At 46.1% G+C, this 19,114-nt stretch overlaps 4 long non-coding RNA genes across 4 annotated transcripts in view; 2 read left to right on the forward strand and 2 right to left on the reverse strand.

Annotated features, from left to right (window-relative positions):
- The window catches only part of LOC127529905 (uncharacterized), a 140,508-nt gene extending 124,132 nt beyond the window's left edge, over positions 1-16,376 (reverse strand). The window contains exon 1 of the long non-coding RNA XR_007936512.1: positions 15,803-16,376. This is a non-coding gene — a long non-coding RNA (uncharacterized LOC127529905). The remainder of the gene's footprint in view (positions 1-15,802) is intronic.
- On the forward strand, positions 1,380-7,486 carry LOC127529912 (uncharacterized). The gene is made up of 3 exons (XR_007936519.1): positions 1,380-1,794; positions 6,188-6,275; positions 7,378-7,486. It is a non-coding gene; the product is annotated as an uncharacterized LOC127529912 (long non-coding RNA).
- Positions 16,377-17,565: 1,189 nt separating the features above from the next.
- On the reverse strand, positions 17,566-19,061 carry LOC127529903 (uncharacterized). The gene is made up of 3 exons (XR_007936507.1): positions 18,814-19,061; positions 18,108-18,317; positions 17,566-17,821 (listed from the first exon to the last, which is right to left on the reverse strand). It is a non-coding gene; the product is annotated as an uncharacterized LOC127529903 (long non-coding RNA).
- On the forward strand, positions 18,101-19,114 carry LOC127529910 (uncharacterized). Its single transcript, XR_007936517.1, has 3 exons — positions 18,101-18,233; positions 18,730-18,770; positions 19,100-19,114. It is a non-coding gene; the product is annotated as an uncharacterized LOC127529910 (long non-coding RNA).

Genomic DNA, 19,114 nt, shown 5'->3' on the forward strand with positions numbered 1-19,114 from the left:
ATGTTGTTGTCCTTCGAAGGCGTTAACTGAGCTGAACAATCCAGAAGATGAGACTGAAGGATAAAGGGTATCACTCAATTTAAAAAGAAAAAAAATACCTTAAATACTGTAAAGGAATAATCCACCCCAAAAGAATATTTTTTAATATGTTACACAGGTGGTAGTGCCGGCAGAGAAAAACTTTAGAAGAAATGACGTAACAAAGTTTCTTGTAGTGGAGGCAAATGGCGACAGGACTCTTGGCCAATGAAAGACAGGGAGGGTGGGACTTCCATTAAAAAGTATGTCCCCGTGTGAAGAAGCTTCTTGCTTGTGGACTACTTTTATATCCAGAGATATTTATTTAACAATATTTTGTCACAAAAAAAATGCATGTGTTTTGCATGTTCTGAGCATGCGACTGGATGACTTTATGCAAGACGAGTAACATGAGATTGTTTTCATTGATGTTTTATATCCATCCATCCATCCAGTTTCCAACCCGCTGAATCCGAACACAGGGTCACGGGGGTCTGCTGGAGCCAATCCCAGCCAACACAGGGCACAAGGCAGGAACCAATCCCGGGTAGGGTGCCAGCCCATCGCAGTGTTTTATATTGTTTGCTATTGTTTACTGCAGGTCACCATTAGGTCCTGTCCTATTAGACACTTTGTTAGGTCCTTTCTCCAGGAAGATAAACTGTAACATGGGCAGTATGTTGGGGCTGCTGCCTCATAATAAGGGAACCAGGGTGCAAGGAGACTGGGTGCCTCCTGTGTAGAGATTGCATGTTCTTCCCATATCTGCGTGAGTTTCCCCCCACAGTCTCAAAGACATGTAGGTTAGATGGACTGGAGTTGCTTAACTGGGCCCAGTGTGTGTGTGATTGTGTGTGTGTGTGTGTGTGTGTTCACCCTGTAATTGGCTGTCACACTCTCCAGGTGTCGCTCCTGCCTTGTGCCTGATGATGACAGGGTTAGTCTCCAGCTGCACCGTGACCTGGCCCTGGGTAAGTGGGCTAGATGAATGGATGGACGGATGGACGGACGGACGGACGGACGGACGGATCTTTTAAACATGTAGTCACATTGGATTCTCCAGTTTTTCATCCTGATCTCAAAGATATACATGTTGGTTTGCCAAGTGAGTCCGTACGGGTGTCTGGGTGTGCTAAACAGACTGGCACCTCACAAAGATCTTGCTTCTGCCCTGTGCTGCCAGATACTTTCTGGGAGAGGCTCCAACTGCACCGTGACTAGGCCCTTGATAGGTTAAGTAAGTGGAGGAATGGATGGATGGATGGATGGATGGATGGATGGATGGATGGATGGATGGATGGATGGATGGATGGATGGATGGATGTTTTTCACATAGAATCTTATTTGATATTCTGGTTTTCCATCACCATGTCAAAGGTTATTTTGGGCTTTCTAGATGGGTGCCTGGGTGAACCAAACAGAATGACTTCCTGCCCTGGTTTGGCTTCCCAACTTGCCCCTGAAGCAGTGGGAATAAAGAGGAACCCCTGGAATAATAAGAAAATGGTTGAATGTACAGTCTTATTTTGTATCTTTCTCAAACATTAATGTCAAAGTGAGTCCCCGGTGTGGATGTATGTGGCACTGAGTGAACGCCGCTGTCCTCATAACGTCTGTCTTCTTCAGGACCCAACCCAGCGAATGCCAAAGACAAATGGTGGAAGTGGAGAAAGGTGATGACCACACCTCACTGGTTCGACTATCCCGACAGCGATGCCAAGAAAATTAACAACGTGTACAAATACATCGGGGAGCTGCCGCCCGTCAAGATAGACTGTGAGTTACGCTGTTTGTGCTTCACTTCACCTGCGATGTCTGGCTGTGCCTCACTGAGCCTTCTGTCCGTCCATCCATCTTCCTAACTCACTTATCCAGGGCGGCCTCAGCCTCTCTGAGCCACTGACCAGGAAAGGCTCTTGGTAACTGATTTAGTTGGACCCTTACTTACTTTGATGTCCAAATGTATCTTGGTGGTCTATCTTGGTGGTCCTGTGATTTCCCCCACCCCTCCTGCACTTGCAAAAACAAATTGGCCACGGGAAGTGGATGTCAAATGCACTTTTTTAGTCTGACTTAATTTTCAAAATTTACAAGATGCGGGGTCTGCATGGTGACCCTCTCCTCGAGGTCAGTGACAGCGTTCTTTTGTAGGTCTTAGATAATTGCACAACTTTGACCATTCTGGTGAGGCTGATGTTGGGCTTCACACTCTTTGGCCTTCAGTGATTTTTGTACGTATTTGTCACACGCTAGAACCTCCCATGTGACCGGCTGGTGTGACATTGTCCTGACACTTGATGACACATATCGTCTTGACCCCCCCCCCCCCCATGTGATTATGTGACATTTGAAAATCACATGTGGTGTGGGAAGCCTGCCTGAGAATCTTCTCTATTCATGGTCGACCGTCACGGTGATATAAACACACACCCTGGGGACCCTCTTACATATGTGAGAAAATAAATAAAAAAAGCCCAATGACAAAGAAAGTCCACTTTGATCTTCTTGATCTTAGACTTGTCTGGTCAGATCTTCATCTGCTTTCCTCCCATAGGCCCAAGACATGGAGCTTTGTTGGACTGGTGTTGCTAAACTGGCCTGTGTGTGTGTTCACCCTGTGATGGCCTGACTCCTGTCCAGGCGTTACTCATTCATTTTGTATAACATCCACAACATCAGACCACATCTGACAGGATTTACAGCACAACTACTGCTCCAGACTTTGGTTATGTCACATCTGGACAAGTGACACTCTCTAATGACAGGACTTCCGGCTACCAAGCCACCGCAGATAATTCAAAACGCAGTGACACATCTGGAGTTTAACAAGCCGAGGTTGGCACATGTCATTCCTCTCTTTAGATCATGACTTTGGGTCCCTTCAGCAGTATGGATTACCTTCAAACCCTTGATGCTTGGCCTACAGAGTAGTCAACGGGCCAACTCCTACCTAAATGGAGACACTTCTGAGACCCTGTGCTCCTCCTTGACCACTCAAGTTTACTGATGAATGGCTTTTGGTGTTGCCATCTTTGGTTGGCCTCAAATCTCAATCCAGCCCCCTCCTGACTGGTGAATTGAGTTGTTCTCCTCCATTGGAAATTCTGATTCCCTCACTGTGTTGACCAAGTGTTTGAAGTGTGTCACGTTTGGTGGGTTTCCATCTAACTGGTGATGGCTTTGACAGTTTTTTGTAACCTAGGAATTGTAACTCGCTTGTATTTTGTTCTGAGCTCTTTCACTTCTGATGATCAATTTTGTCCCCTTGTCCTGTCCCACTTGTACCCAAACAGTCACCCAGACTGAAGTTTACTCCATTATGTTGACCTCTTTTATGAGTTTCTTTGGATAAAAGCGTCTGCTAATTAAATAAATGTAAACGTGTTGTTCCTGCCTTGTGCCCAAGGGCTGCTGAGAGAAGCTACAACTGTCCCATGTCCTTGTTCTGGGTAGGTGGGCTATGAAAATGGATGGATGGATGGATGGATGAGTCCTGGTTGGATGAAATGGGTGGGCAAGATGGTAAGATCAGACCAGGTGTCTACTAGGCCATAAGTTACTGTGTCGCAAAAATCATGGGGGTACATTCGGAACGAGAGCCCAGGTGGGGCAGCAAGAAATTCGAAAACAGAAGAACAAGATGCCATTTTGCTGCAAACTGTGACCTTGTCAAAAAATGAATCAAAACAAGGATTTGGAAAAAACTGTAAAGCCTAATATCACAGCTTTGTGCAGTCCAGCCCTGCAGGGTCATTGGTGCAGATGTGGAAAACAACATGGTGGACAACAAGGCCACTACAAGAGATTAGATTCCCCGAACAATACCAAACCCATTATAGGACCCCCTTTACAGTATTTGGCTTTATTTAGTGCACCCCAAAGCACCAAGCCATGGAGTAGACGCCTGGGCCCTTTTAGATAGATAGATAGATAGATAGATAGATAGATAGATAGATAGATAGATAGATAGATAGATAGATAGATAGATAGATAGATAGATAGATAGATAGATAGATAGATAGATAGATAGATAGATAGATAGATAGATAGATAGATACTTTATTAATCCCAATGGGAAATTCACATTTAAGATGCTTACGTAAGAATGAGAGGAGACCATTCAGTCCATGTGTCGCTCATTTGTTGAGCTGATAGCTTAGCTCTCCGAATGTCTCATTAGGTCCTCCTTAAAGGTTCTCAAGCTCTCTGCTTCACCTGTATGGCTCAGTAGTTTGTTCAGGTTCTCACAGCTGTTTGTGTAAAGAAGATCTTCCTGGCTTCAGACCTTTAATCTCTACTGGTGTCCTCGAGTATGTGATTCACCTCTGCTTGACCTGGATGAGGTCTGCTCGAGACTAAGCACGTTGAATTCTCGGAGTCTGGCACAGTAGGACGTGTCCCAAAGTCCTGAGATGCTCGTGGTGGCTCTACCTTCCAGAACTTCAAGTGCTGCTCTGTTCTTCTTGTAGTGTGATGACCAGAACTGCACACAACACTCCAGATGTGGTCTCACTAGTGTTTTACATGTAATGTCCCTCAATTTAGAGTCAACACTTTTGACGATGTAACCCAACATTTTATTTGCCATTTTAATTCTTTCTGTGCATTGCTTAGATGATGAGAACATTGTGTCAACATCAACCTCTAAATTCTTTTCAGGGGTCTCTTCCTTTAGCTCAGCATCTCCCATCTTGTATCTATAATTGGCGTTCCTGTTGCCCACATTGTAGTACTGTTCTACACTGAACTCCATTTTCCAAGTGCTCATCCAGTTCTGAAGCTCCTCCAGATCTTTCTTGAACTGATTTTGTTGCCTCCTCGATGTCTACCGTTGCTCCAAATTTAGTGTCTTCTGTAAATTTCACAAGTTTTCTAACTACCCCAAAATTAGTGTCATTAATATCAATCAGAAAAAGTAACGGACCACGGACAGACCCCTGAGGAGCTCCACTGATGACCTCCTTCCGTTCTCCTCTTCTCTGTACTCTTCGTCTCCTGCCTGTTGAGGTTGGGCAGTGGAAGGACAGACTGGCATCAGTCAGAATTTTGGGATGCCAACCGGGCCATCCCTTTTTCTTATCACCAGATGACATAAATGAAACAAAAAGGAAAAGAGAAAAAACGTGCAAATGCGCTGCTCCGTGGTCCGGGGTTCCTCCTTCTCAGGAGTTAATTTCGTGCTCCTCGGTGTGGATTACTCAGGTGACCCAGCAAAAGATGCCTCTCTTTAGGCTTTATGGTGAAACGCCCGGAAGACGTGGGGCTAAGTGCCCTTATTGGGTGGTCTCTCGGAGCTGTGAGGGAAGAAGAGGAACAGAACAAAGTCAGCGGTAGCCCCCCACTCCCTTGTCTCGGCAGGTGATTACACACCTTTCCCCAGCCCTCAGGGAAGTCCTCTGACGTCCATGCCTGACATGGTTAACCAGCTTGAGGTCCAGTTTTGCAGGTCACCTCTGATGCCTACAGCTTTGAGGGTCAGAATTCGTCTTCAGAGTGGGATGAATGAGTCGAAGCCTTTCTGAAAGTCGCATTCAATTCTGTCGAATGCTTTACTTTCATCAATTACCACAGTTACCTGTTCAAAGAAATGAGTGAATTAGCGAGATCCTTCTCCCATCAACCCTTGCAGGCTGTTATTTAGTGTCTTATTTTAATTTAGGGACTTTTCTAATGTATTTCTTGTCATAGTTTCCATAATTTTGCATGTCACAGAAGTAAGACTTAGTGGTCTGTAATTACGGGGCTCCATTTTGTTTCCTTCTTGAAGTTTTAATGGATGTTCGTTAACTCTGCCATCGGCAGAGAGCTGATTGCCCGCTGATGTGATGTGGCACTCATTAATCAGTTTGTTATTTTCATGTAATAAACCAAATGAACCAAAATGGAAGGTGAAGTTGACCTGATTTAAAACTTTTTGTTCTTCTTCAGTCCCTGATCCTGATGTATTTGTGTCATACGTGATGTTCACAGTGCGTGAGATATGCAGGTGTCTTTAGTGGAGGAAGTGAGGTGAGGAGAGTGTTTGAGCTTCATCACCATAAGGCCCGTGGGGGTCCTAAATCCAGCCTTGTCCCTAATTAAGCACAACCATTCTCAGGTCCGAGTTGATGATTGCAACATCTACACACGCGCAGTACCAAGCTCTTCTCATTAAAGTTTGTCTTTTCAGATAACTGGGTCAAGTACGTCAAGTACAGCACGTTCATCGCATTGATGATCACCCTGGCTATCATGATGAACAACGCCCTTTGGACCGTGTGAGTATGAGCCCACCGAGCACACCTACACTATATGGCCAAACGTGTGTGGACATCCGTCTAAAGGACTGAGCTCAGGTGTGCCATTGTTAGCAGATAGTCATGCGATCTCCTCTGACAAACTGAAGAGCTCAATGACTTTAAATGTGGCCCTGTTGTAGGATGCCACCTTGGCCATGAGTCAGTATATGAAACTTCAGCCTCAGGACACTGTAGTTGCTGTTATAGTGAAGTGGAAGTTTCAAGGAGGAACAAAAGCTCACCTGTGACATGGTGGACCACGCAAACTCACAGAATGGGTGCTGAAGTGTGTAGAAATTGATTCTCTGATTTCTTAAAGTAACATCAGCATAAGAAGTTTGTGTCAAGAGCTTCAGGGAATGGGTTTTCATGGCCGAGCAGCTGCACACAAGCCTAAGCTCACTATGGGCAATGCCAAGTGTTGGCTGGGGTGGTTTAAAGGACACTTCCATTGGACTCAGATGCAGTGGTATCCTGGAGTGATGACTCACACTTCATTATCTGCCAGTCTCATGGATGACTCACGGTTTGAACACTACCTTCTGGACTGCATAGCCATGACTGTACAGGAGGAATCATGGAAGCCCCTCTGGTTCCAGAGAAGGGTGCTGCTAATATGACAGCAAACAAGGACATCTGAGACAATTCTATGTTTCTGGTTGGTTGAGTGTCCTTTTCTGTCCCGTCAAGACTGCACTCCTGTGGTCCATAAGGACATGAGGGACCTTCAGGGTCCTGCACAGCGTCCTGAGCTCAGCCCTACTGAACATGAATTGGAATACTGATTGTGAGCCGTGGCTTCTGATCCAACCTGACTTCACAAAGGCTCTTTTGGGCACAAATCCCCACAGACTGACTCCAAAAAAGACGAGAGGAGGCTGTAACAGAGTGGGAGGAAAGAGAGTGTGTGTGTGTGTGTGTGTGGGGGGGGGGGGGTCAACTCCAAATTAATGGCAATGGGTTTGGAGTGGAATGTCCAACAAGCTCATATTGGTGTGATGGTCAGGTGTCCACAAACGTTTGGCCATATATTGTGTCTTCTCTCCTGATTGTCTCTTCTTTATGGATTTTTTTTCTTCAGGCGTCAATATATTTGAGTCCCAGTGCAGAGCGGGGAAGACACAAGCTAAATGAGAACTGCAACTGGATCTGGAACCAACTGAGGGTCAGTATAATCAGCGGTGCCTTCACCACACACCCTTCATAATTAATGTTGTGAGCTGCTAGAAGAACGCAGGGGGTCCAAGGAGAACAAAAACGAGCTGCTCTCGTCGGCCTGGATCTCTCAAATTGCTCAGATCTCAGTCCTTTCCTTCAGGCCTGGACTGGCCATCGGGAGGCTCGGGAGGAATCCTGGCCCGTGTGTGTCTTCTTAGTGATTTGGACTGCGCCCCGCACGCATCACCGGATACCGGAGGAGAGCACGCAGGCTAATGAATTGAAAGGACAGGTGATGGAGAGAAGATAGTCAGGAGGAGATGAAAGAGGGGGAAAAAAGGAAAGAGGAAAGTCCTAAAATGGCACCTGCTGATTTTTTTTTTTGTACCCCTATGGTGGGTGTAAGGTTCTCAGCTGGAATTTTAATCCCAGTTTGGTCTTTCTTTCTTTCTTTCTTTAAAAACACATAAAACATCAAATCATTCTAGTGCTTGTTCTGAAGACGGATTTCAATAGTTTGGCTCGTTCATTATTTAACGTCACATCTGAACACAATGCATTGTCGGGTTCACTACAAACGTGTGTGTGGTGTGAGACTGACGCATGCGCTCTTTGAATTCGCTCTCGAACGTGCAGAGCGCTGTTTAATACATTGACACGTTTCTCCGTTTTCAACGCAAGCCTTCCACATTCCTTGGAGATCCGTTACTTCCAAAGCTACCGCTGATTACGATACGGGGAAGTCGTGTGTGTATAATTGAGCTGGGGTGGCAGTACCAGTTCCCCCCGACACCAACCCCGCATTTCCAGCTCCAACTTTCACCACATCCTCAATGTATTAGTTTTACTCTGAAAGGGAATTTCGCAGTGCAGCGTCCAAGGGTTATTAATACCGTTGCACATTTCGGGGTCTCCGTTATTTGAACTTGGGGTGGTGGCCTCCGTTTGTCAAAATGCAGGATGATGCTTGACAAGATGGTGAGGCTCCACTGATGACACTGGTTCTCAGACTTTCTTACAGGTTTTTCCAATCAGTAGTAAGATGTCCTTAATATGTAAAACACGCGGTCTTCTCTCCACTCGTGTTCACCGACAGCACGACAAGAGGCTCCTCAGCCCTCCAGCTCTTTGTTCTCTCGGTACCAATGGGTCTGAGCGCGGCTCTTTACTCCTTTGTTTTAGCGGCCAATCAGAGTACAGAGCGCAAGCACACGGCTCCAATCAGGCGCTCTGGCGCTCCTCGGATGGGATGGGATGGCAGGACGGGGGCGGGGGGTAGCTCTGACAGCTGGGTCCCCCCGGGGTCCTGGTGACAGTAAAGCTTAGCAGGCAGGCAATAAAAACACAGATGTTGTGTAACCGGATTAGCGGCCCTTGTTCGTTAATGAGGTATGTGCGCGTGTGAGTGCGCATCAATTGCTCAATCTCGGCGATTCGAGGATTTCCGATGTACGGAGAAAAAACAGAATGTCTTACAAAGATAGAACCCCCCTCCCAAGATTCACACACAAATACACAACGTCAAGAACACCTCCTCGAGTAAAGCAGGCACGCCCCTAGCGGTGAGATGAAGTGAAAAATGCGGGTCAGGCACTGCGGGACATGCACGAGTAGCGCGCTCGGCCACGGCGCGTGGTCGCGGAAACCTTTAAAGCAATAATTGCCTCTGTGGGACAGCATGTGTGTGCGCGCGCGGGCGCAGATTTGATTACACACTACCGTCACACACCCCCACCCTCCCTTCCACCTCAAGCGCCACGATCAATACACCCCCCATCCCAAATCCCCCCTTAGGTCCTCTTATTAAAGCTGCCCTCTCATCACCTCGCGCAGCCGGCTTTACAACGTGCTGACGCTCGCTGGGCACTTCCCGTCTCCTCAGCGTAATGTAATCGCTCACATGCTGACCTCTGGATCACAGCTGGACTTGAAGGGCATCAGAGGGTTTAAATAATTTAGTAGAGATGAGCATGCGAATAAAATTGAAAGCGAGACAAGACAAGGAGCGCGCGAAAGGAAACGGAGCAAACGAGGATACACACAGCGCGCGCGGCCGCCAGCCGCTCCGGCCGAACAGCGCCGCCTCGCGGCCACGGGGAAAGCGCTCACCACCGGCGGAGTTTGTTACTGCCTAATGACTCTCGTATTTGTGTGGGGCAGAGCAATTGCTTACCCATTCCTTATTGAAAAATCCTCTCGTTTCTAAACGAGGAATGAGGTGTCCATCTCATCTTTTTTTACATTTTTTTCCTGATGGTCTCAAGGAAGAAAAAGGATGAGATGAATTCTGGAACCTGGGGTTATGCTGAAGTTTTCATTCCCCTGGACTGAAGATGATGGAGGAGTCTGCTTTTAGTGCCCACTGAATTCCTGGAGTTGTGTTGATTGGCATAAGCAGGTGCTGGGTTGATTGTTGTGCCAATTCTTTTTCATGTATGGCATTGAAGGTGTCCTGCAGATGTTCTTCACTATTCATGCACGCCAATGGGCTCAAAGAGACAGGGGGCATCAAAATCATGGGGTTCATCACTTCTTGTTCCTACTCCAGCAGCCATTCTTCACACTGACTGGAACCGTTTTCTTAACCAACATAATCCTTTACAGCATTTGAGGACAATGGAGCTGGTGACAGACACCACAGTTTCCAGGGTACCTTATCTGTAAGGTGTGGGAAGAAACGACACTACATGGAGAAAACCCACACAGGCACCAGGAGAATGTGCTAGCGCCACATAGAAAGTGAATGCAATTGGAGTTGAATCCACATTGTTGGAAAAAGTAAGTACACCCCATGATGTGTGTCTTTTTTTCATTTTTAAACATATGTGGATATATCAAGAGTTCTTCATTTATTGTTTCATTTGTCTATGTCTGTGTGTCCATCCAGGGCTATGTCTCTGTTATATGCCATTTGGTAAGCATTGCATTGCACCTTCTATAGTAATGAAGAATGCAATGCATTTTAGTACTACAAATGTTTGTGATGCACCATCTGTTGGAATGATGAATGCAGTGCATTTTATTACTACTAGTGTTGTCAGCCTGGAGCCTTCAATCTGGAGCTCCAAGTAGGTGCACTTAATTTATTCAACACTGTTTGGCCTTATTTGGGTTGGCTAACTGTCTCACAACTCTAATTTTAATCATACTGTAGCCGGGCAGAGTTGTGGGGTTTGCAGCTAGTCTCCCATTGGAGGAAATACTACCTACCTGGACTACCCATTTGAGTCATCTCCACCTGATTGGAGCTCCAGAGTGGAGGTGCCAGGCTGCAGAGATATATAGTTGTGCACCATCTGTTGGAATGAAAAGTGTGAACCGTGTTATTACTACAAATGTTTGTGATGCACCATTTGTTGGAATGAAAAATGCAATTTATTACTACATGCATTACAACAGCGTTTCTCAACCTTTAAGTATTTGTGACCTGAGTTTTCATAACAGTTTTAATTGCACCCCCCTAACGTTTTTTTGAAACCCTAATAAAATTTATTCCTATATTTTTTGCTGCCGACACACCGCTACAAGTTTAAAATTTCCCTATGAATAGCAAAATTACGCCACATATGGCAACATTCGCTCCCCCTTTTTTGTTACTTCGGGGCGCATGCCACAGTTTGAGATTACAAAATATACTCCGATAGATGGCACACTGTGAATGTTAACACTGAATACACCAAGGGCTAGGCTGATGACTTAGATCTCAAAACGACTTAGATTGATATTTAGATAAAGATGAAGTAATTGACCCCTCCACCACGATAAGGTGGCGGTTAAAGGTTTGCAATAATTTATTCAATGAAAAATAAACTGATATGCCATTTCTGTCCCCTCTCGTCTCTAACAGATGGTGCTGCCACCTCAAGTCATTATTTCTCATAATTGTCCATCAGTCTCCCCCAGTCCTCCACGCAGAATTCTTTCAGCTGTGTGATGTTTGAGAGGCGTCCTAAATAAAAAACTCCCCCCACACTGCAGCTCGATGGGACTCACCTGGCCACTCCAGACCCCTCCATGATGAGCGTCCCAGGTCCTGAAGCACCAAAGCAGCCTCAAACCTGAACATTTCCACCACTACACTTTACAGCTGGTATCAGGCTCATCTGGTCAACTGCTGCCTCTGCTTTCTGACAAACATGTCCTCCGGTACTGTGGACAGATACAGTAAGTCTGTCTTTGGCTCGTCTGACCAGAGCACTTTATTCCAGAAGTCCTGCTCTCTGCCTACTCATTCAAACTATAGTTGCATCCTGATGTTCTTTCTGGTTTCCTCCTGGCACATCTCTTATGTAGATCTAATTTGTGGCCCCCTTTCTAGTGGAAGACTCGTGAACTTTGACCTCAGCAGCAGCAAGAGCTACCTGATGAGATTCTGGGTTTCTTGAAGACTTTCTTTGGCATCTTGCATTCTACTCTCATGTTGAATTTGCTGGGACATCCTGACCTGGACAAGATGGTAGCACACTGAGCATGGGAAAGGAGCTATATAAATAAAATGTATTATTATTATGATGATGATGATGATGAAGATGTTTGAAATCTTTCTCTGCTTACTGATATTCTTGCAGACAGTGGAACGGTTGATTTCCAATTGTTTTGGAGATCTTTTAAAATCCCTTTCCCAGACTCAAAGACTTCTAGAATCTTCTTTCTGAAGGCCCCCAAAGAGCTCTTTAGACCTCAGCATGTTGCTAACACACTCATCTCAAACCAAACTAAATGCCTGAGTTACTTTAAATTTGACAGCTTCAGATGAGATCCTCCCTAATGAGGTTCTAATCATCTGCACCTGCTTCTAATTTGAGGTATCTGAGGTAGTGAGAAATGAAGGGGTGGACTTACTTTTTCCACATAAATTTGCATATATGTTTATTTAAATTAAACCCTTGACTACACAACGTAAATGTGGTGTGATGTTTATTATATTATATCACGTTTACCTGTAGATGCTGTGTATATGAAGATCAAATCTTGGTACGTCCACATATGTTACATGATAAAGAACATTTCATGGGGTGCACTTACTTTTTCACATTGTGTTTTTCTATTTCTTTGTTAATCTGCTCAAACCGTATTTATGTTTGTCTCTTTCCTTGTCTGATTTCCTGGATTCTTGTGACGTGATATGCAGCAGAAGTATTACCCACTGGTTCACTCTGCCACTTACACCTGAGGATGCCTCCATTTGTTCATCTTCCTTACTGACATACTGCATTGAAGAAGGTTTGAGTGTACCCCACCAGAATGGGGGCGTACGTCAAGAACACACACCAAAGAGGATCTATATTCATATTTAGTCACAAGAGGCCAGGTTTCGGTTTTCAATCCATCTTGAGAAAATCCACGTCAGCGTAGGGAGAAGGTGCAGAGTGACCAGACTGGGCATTGAACCCAGAGACCCCGAGGAAGTGCTGTGTCACCCACTACACCTTCCTGCCTTCAAGACCTCAGTCATTCATCCATTTGATTACTACATGAGCCTGCTTATTCCATTACAGACCCCATCATAGCTTTGTAAGGCGCTATAAACCTTCCCAACAGCAGAACCCAGAACCAACCCTCGATACGATGCCAGTTTAGCCCTCGGCACACTTCTTCACATTCATGCACAGCAGGCCAGCTCAGAGTCAATGATTCAGAGTGCATAGGCAGCAAAGTGGGATGTGAACCCTGGTCTCTGTATATACTGGGCTGGCACCATTATGCCAGGTGAATTACGAGATCTAAACACATCACAACTGTTTGAAATATTCTTTTACAGTTTGAACAAAGGCAATGGACTTGCTCGGGGTCACCCGGTGAATCAGGGGTGAAGACAATGGACCGTCCACACTGTAGTAGAAAATCCAGGACCTGAACTGTGATGTCACATTGGAACTGTGAGCCAACACTGTTATCCACAAGGCTTCCCCACCAAGAGCTGGGGGATTCATCTGTTCCTTTAAGAAGCTGGAGCCTAACCTGGCAGCATTAGGGGCCAACACTAGTTTAGTGAAGGTGACACTCACTCACTCAAGACCAGTCTGGAGTCACAATGAACCTAAAGTGGATGACTTTGGGGTGTGAAGGAGCAGTCGGGGTAGCCCACCCAGGTAGTGATCATGCCAGGCATTGAAAAGTATAGTAACATTTGATTTATATAGTGCCTTTCACTCTGGAGCTGTTAGGCACTAGCACCAATCATGGCACCTTCTTCCATACTTGCCATGTTCCTGTTCCCCCAGATCTTCTTTGAATACAAGACTGTGTGGCAGTGACAGGTCCACAAGAAGATGTCCATCCGCCTCTCCATGGCCGACACGAACACTGACAAGGGCTTTAAATTCTCAGGTACAACCCTGATGTACTGATGACATATGCTGGACCAAAAAAAAAAACAAAAATCACAAGGGCTTGGATATTTGGTTCACCACTTCAGGGTTTATCATCTTCATATTGAGAAGAAGGAGAGTTGAGTGTGAGACCCACCTGCCCCTCATCTCCTAAAGGGGCTACCTGAGGGACAAAGGTGGCCGAGGTCATCTTTCCAGCTTTCTGTGATTTTCATTGTGTCAAGGTAATGGGCAGGCACACTGCTATGACGTGAGTCACCAACAGATGATCTGAGGGTCCTGCTGGGGTAAAGACAAGTGGGCTTTCAGGATTTGTCTTCTTCGTATTGGGAAGAAGGGGAGTTGAGGGTGTGACCCACCTGCCCCTCATCTCCTACAGGGGCTTCCTGAAGATAACGGTGGCCAAGGTCATCTTTCCAGCTTCTGGTGATTTTGAAAGAGTCAAGGCAATGCCATGATGGGAGTCACCAATATTTGACTTCAGGGTCACAGTGGGGTAAAGGAAAGTGGGGCTTCAGGATTTGTCTTCTTCATACTGGGAAGAAGGTGAGGTGAGGGTGTGAATCACCAGCTCCCCAACTCCTACAGCGGTTTCCTGAAGTGCAGATGGCAGAGGTGCCAAGCTTCTCATGACATCCTTCTCAATGAGAGAAGGTGTTGGGTACGGACATTGCCATGATGCGAGTCATCAACAGATGACCTAAGGGTCCTGCTGGGGTAAAGACAAGTGGGGTTTCAGGATTCGTCATCTTCATACTGGGAAGAAGGTGAGGTGAGGTTGTGAACCACCAGCTCCCCAACTCCTACACGGGGCTTTCTGAAGGACAAAGGTGGCCGAAGTCATCTTTCCAGCTTTTGGTGATTCTCAATGAGACAAATCAATGGGCATAGACACTGCCATAATATGAGTCACCAACATTTGACTTCAGGGTCCTGCTTCAGTAAAGACAAGCGGGCTTTTATGATTTGTCTTCTTCATACTGGAAAGAGGGTGAGGTGAGGAGTAAACAATGAGCTCACCAACTCCTACAGGGGTTTCCTAAAGTGCAGATGGCAGAAGTGCCAAGCTTATTGTGACATCCTTCTCAGTGAAAGAAGACACTGGGCACAGACACTGCCATGATGTAAGTCACCAACAGATGACCTAAGGGTCCTGCCAGGGCAAAGACAAGTGGGCTTTCAGGATTTGTCTTCTTCATGCTGGAAAGAGGGTGAGGTGAGAGGGCAAACCACCAGCTCCCAAACTCCTACAGGGGCTTCCTGAAGGATAAAGGTGGACAAGCTCATCTTTCCAGGTTGTGGTGATTTTTCAATGAGTCAAGGCAATGGTCAAGCACACTGCCATGACGTGAGTCACCAACAGAGGATCTAAGGGTCCTGCTGGGGTAAAGACAAGTGGGCTTTCAGGATTTGTCTTCTTGATACTGAGTAGAAGGTGAGGTTGGTGTAAACTAGCAGCTCCCAAACTGCTACAGGGGCTTCTTGAAGGATAAAGGTGGCCAAACTGATCTCTCCAGCTTTTGGTGATTCTCAGTGAGACATAGCGCTGGGCACAGACAATGCCAACCGACGACCTCGGGGTCCTGCTGGGTTAAAGATAAGCCGTGTTTCAGGCGGGCACGAGCACACATCTCCCTAACACACCACCTGTTCCTGGGAGGTCTTCACCCCCCTAATCCCCCCTGGATGATGAAATAACAGACAGAGGCAGGCTGAGTTTGCAGATTGGTTATTGAAATACAATCCCAGTTACAGGTACATACATTCTAGATGGGTACAGCATGTTACAGTAGATACATTCCATTCTCTCTGTCGCTCGGAAAGAAAAATCTTTACAAGCAGCGTTAATGAAAGGCGCAGCCTTCTGGATCGAGATGTAAACTCGTAAAGAGCTTAAAAGGGTGGCGGTGGGCCGGGTGGGGGGTTTGTTGTTCTGCTTCCTTTTCCAATTTAGCTGCTGATCTTTTCTTCTGCTTGGCTGAATGTTGACATTTGTCTTTGTATTTGTTTTTTTACTGTGATGCGATGAAATTGTGACAACAAGGGGGCGCTTTGCTTTCTGGGTTGGGACCTGTAGCTATTTCAAATATTTGGGGTGGCCAGGGGTGGAGAGGGGGAAGTGGTGGTGTTTTGGGGTGCAGTATCTAGCATTCCAAAAAAGGTGGCCATTGGATTTGTTAACGCGTGTCCATCTCGTGCATTTAAGCGCATCGCCGCATGCAGGCCCCCGCAGCACAATGGAGGGAAAACAGCTGGGGACTTAGGACTCGCCAGCCAACTGGAAGATTTGGGTTCACTAGGCGGAATCCGTGCAGCTGCTGCTTGCTTTTCGCCCCTCCAGGGAGCAGCCGACATGCTAAATTACGAGATTCTGCCTCGGGAAATATTCACAGTATTTTATATATACAGAAATTCACACATCATTTACAGAGTCGTTTATACAAGACGAGGCAGACCCGGAGGAGCGTTCTGTCCAGGCAGGCGCACGGTGAGACACTTCACCCAGTGGAACCAGCACCTCCAGTGCGATGGCGTCGTCACATTCAGTTGAGACCTCCGTTAGAGCCGATGGTTAAATGTATGTGTGTGTGCCTAGCCCCAGGGCTAGGGGACCATTATACTGTCAGGTGACACCGGTCAGCCAATTGCAGCTGTGGAAATCCACTCTGACTCCAGCTACTATGCCACGTTCATCTGAAGGAAACAACCATCTGAAATTCGCCAAGCCGGCCTTGCAGGAGAGCGGGCGAAACAGTCATCTTAGCCTAGTCGACCTGAAAAACTCCAGCAGCCATCTCTGAATGGCCAATGAGGTCATTTTTAGCAAACAAATGAAAGGCAGTGACCCCTCAGTGTGATCGGCCTGAGCTATCTGAACCACGACAGCCTTCAAGAACTTGACCTGCTCATTGGGTCATGCCAATCCGGACAATGCTGACCAGATCCTGCAGCCATTCTAGTTTGACCAGTTTCCAATCACAATCTGCAGGATGGTTATGATCAGCTTCAGCATGATGAATCGATTTAAGGTCCCCCCATATATACCCTCTTTAAAATGACCAGTCTGATTAGCTGGGGCTGCCCAACTTAAAGCAGCTCTGCCAGAATAGTCAACTTAAACCAAATGAACATAACCTCCTCAGCACAGCCAGGATGACCAGCATGAGCAGCCCCTTCAATCATCTTCAGCCAGACTAACACTGGGAGACCCCTCTAGCTATTCCAGCTATGATCAGATTTGCCAGTTTAGTCCAACCAGTTTTAGTAGCAATGGCACCATGTTGAGCCAATTTAAGCTCCTTCATAACATGCCAAGTTCTAAATGACCACTTTGGGTTTGGATTAGCTGAAGCAGCGATGCCAGAATGGGCAACTTAAAGTCCTAACCAATTTAACCTTCTCAGCATGGCCAGGATGACCATCTTGAGGAGACAATCCAAAATGACCCACCCGAGTGGGCCCTTTTAATCACTTTCAGCCAGACTAACACTAGAAGACCCTTTAGCTATCCCATTATGGACAAATTCTACACTTGAGCCCAACTAGAGTTAGAAGCCATGCCAGCCTGACGGGACAATTTAGGTCTCCTCAGAAATGCCACTTTTAAATGTCCACTTTGGTATGACAAGTTTCATCAGATGAACTGACCAACTTAAAGCATCTCTGACAGAATGGTCAACCTAAACCAAACAAAGATAAAGTTCTCACCAGAGTACCAGGATGACCAGTTTGAGGAGAAAATCAAAAATGACTAGCCTGAGAAGCCCTTCAGACATCTTCACTTGGACTAACCCTGACAGACCCTTTAGCTTCTCCAGTTTAGTTCAACCAGTTTCAGCAGCCATGCCAGCACAATGAGCCAACTTAAGGTCACTTAATGACCACTATGGAATGACCAGTCAGGTTAGCTGAAGCATCCTTCCTAAAATGCTGACTAACTTGAAAGCAGCTATGCTGGAATGGTCAGCTTAACCAAACCAACCTAACCTTCTCAGTACAGCGAGGATGACAAGGGGACAATGCAGAATGAGCCACCTAAGCAGCCCCTCAGTCACATTCAGTTGGACTAATACTGGCAGACCATTTAGCTATTCCAGTATGGCCAAATGCTCTAGTTAGCTCAACCAGCTTCAGCAGCCATTCCAGCATGATGAGCTAATTCAATGTTCCTCAGATTTTAAATGGCCACTATGGGGTGGCTGGTCCAGAGTGAGTAAACTGGATGTTTCAAGCAGCTATGCCAGAATGGACACCTTAGCTAAACCACCTTCACCTCCTCAGCACAGCCAGGATGACTAGGAGACAATGCAGAATGACCCACCTGAGCAGCCCCTCAGTCATGTTCAGTTGGACTATCACTAGCAGACCCTTCGGCTATTCCAGTATCGCCAAATTCTCCAGTTTAGTCCAACCAGTTTTAACAGATATCATGATGGAAGAATTTAAGGTCCTTCATTAACACCAATTTTCAAATGACCAATCTTTTTAGTTGAAGCTGACCAACGTTAAGCAGCTATGCCAGAATGGTCAACTTAAACCCACCTCAGTATTGACAGGATGACCAATTTGAGGAGATGCTTTAAAATGACCCACCCGAATAGGCCCACCAATTCCTTCTAGGTGGACCAACACTGACAGACCCTTCAGCTATTCCAGTACGGTCAAATTCTCAGTCTAGTCCAACCAGTGACAACAGTCATGCCGGCATGATGAACTAATGCTTCATATGTCATATAAGTGACCATTATGGGATGGGATGACCAGTCTTATTAACTGGAACAGTGTCAGCAGAATGGCTAAACTGTCTGGTTTAACCAACCTGAGACCCTTCAGACATCTTCAGCTGGACTAACCCTGACAGACCTTTCGGCTATTCCAGTATGGCCAGGTTCTCCAGTTTAGTCCAACCAGTTTCAACAGGCAGCATGATGAAAGAATTTAAGGTCCTTCACACGCACCACTTTTTAAATGACCAATCTTTTTAGTGGGAGCCGATCAACTTTAAGCAGCTATGCCAGAATGGTCACCTTATACCCCACTCAGTATTGCCAGGATGACCAATTTGAGGAGATGCTCTAAATGACCCACCTGAGTAGGCCCATCAATCATTTCTAGGTGGACCAACACTACTGACAGACCCTTTAGCTATTCCAGTATGGCCAAATTCTCAGTCTAGTCCAATCAGTGTCAGCAGTCAAGACTGCATGATGAACTAAAGCTTCATATGTCATATAAGTGACCATTATGGGATGGGATGACCATTCTTATGAACTGGAACTGTGTCAGCAGAATGGCTAAACTGTCTGCTTTAAGCAGCTATGCCAGAAT

Source organism: Erpetoichthys calabaricus, chromosome 12 (genome assembly GCF_900747795.2).
Source record: "Erpetoichthys calabaricus chromosome 12, fErpCal1.3, whole genome shotgun sequence".
Taxonomy (NCBI): Eukaryota; Metazoa; Chordata; class Cladistia; order Polypteriformes; family Polypteridae; genus Erpetoichthys; species Erpetoichthys calabaricus.